Raw genomic sequence first — 633 nt, forward strand, 5'->3', positions numbered from 1 at the left:
TGCCTTGAGCCAAGATCCATCTGACAACAGCTATGATATCCCTTGTTCCACATCCTTTTCTGAATCCAGCTTGCACCTCTGGAAGTTCTCTGTCATTATACTGCTGCAACCATTTTTGAATTATCTTCAGTAAGATCTTACTTGTGTGCGATATTAATGATATTATTCTATAATTTCCATATTCTGTGGGATCACCTTTCTTTGGAATGGGTACAAATATAGATCTTTTCCAGTCAGTTGGCCACGTGGCTGTCTTCCAAAACTCTTGGCATAACTGAGTGAGTGCCTCCAGTGGGGCACCCGTTTGTTGAAATAATTGGTATTCTATCAATTCCCAGAGCTTTGTTCTTCGCCAATTCTTTCTTTGCAGCTTTGACTTCCTCCTTCAGTACCATTGGTTCTAGATCATATGCCACTTCCTGAAATGGATAATAATCGACCAGTTCTTTTTGGTATAGTGACTGTGTATTCCTGCCATCTTCTCTTGATGTTTCCTGCATCATTCAATATTTTGCCCATAGAATCTCAATATTGCAACTCAAGGCTTAAATTTTTTCTTCAATTCTTTCAGGTTGAGAAATGCTGAGCGTGTTCTTCCCTTTTGGTTTTCAGACTCCAGGTCTTTGCACATTT

Source organism: Orycteropus afer, unplaced genomic scaffold (assembly GCF_000298275.1).
Source record: "Orycteropus afer afer isolate SDZICR_OR568_19922 unplaced genomic scaffold, OryAfe1.0 scaffold00002, whole genome shotgun sequence".
In the NCBI taxonomy this organism is placed as follows: Eukaryota; Metazoa; Chordata; class Mammalia; order Tubulidentata; family Orycteropodidae; genus Orycteropus; species Orycteropus afer.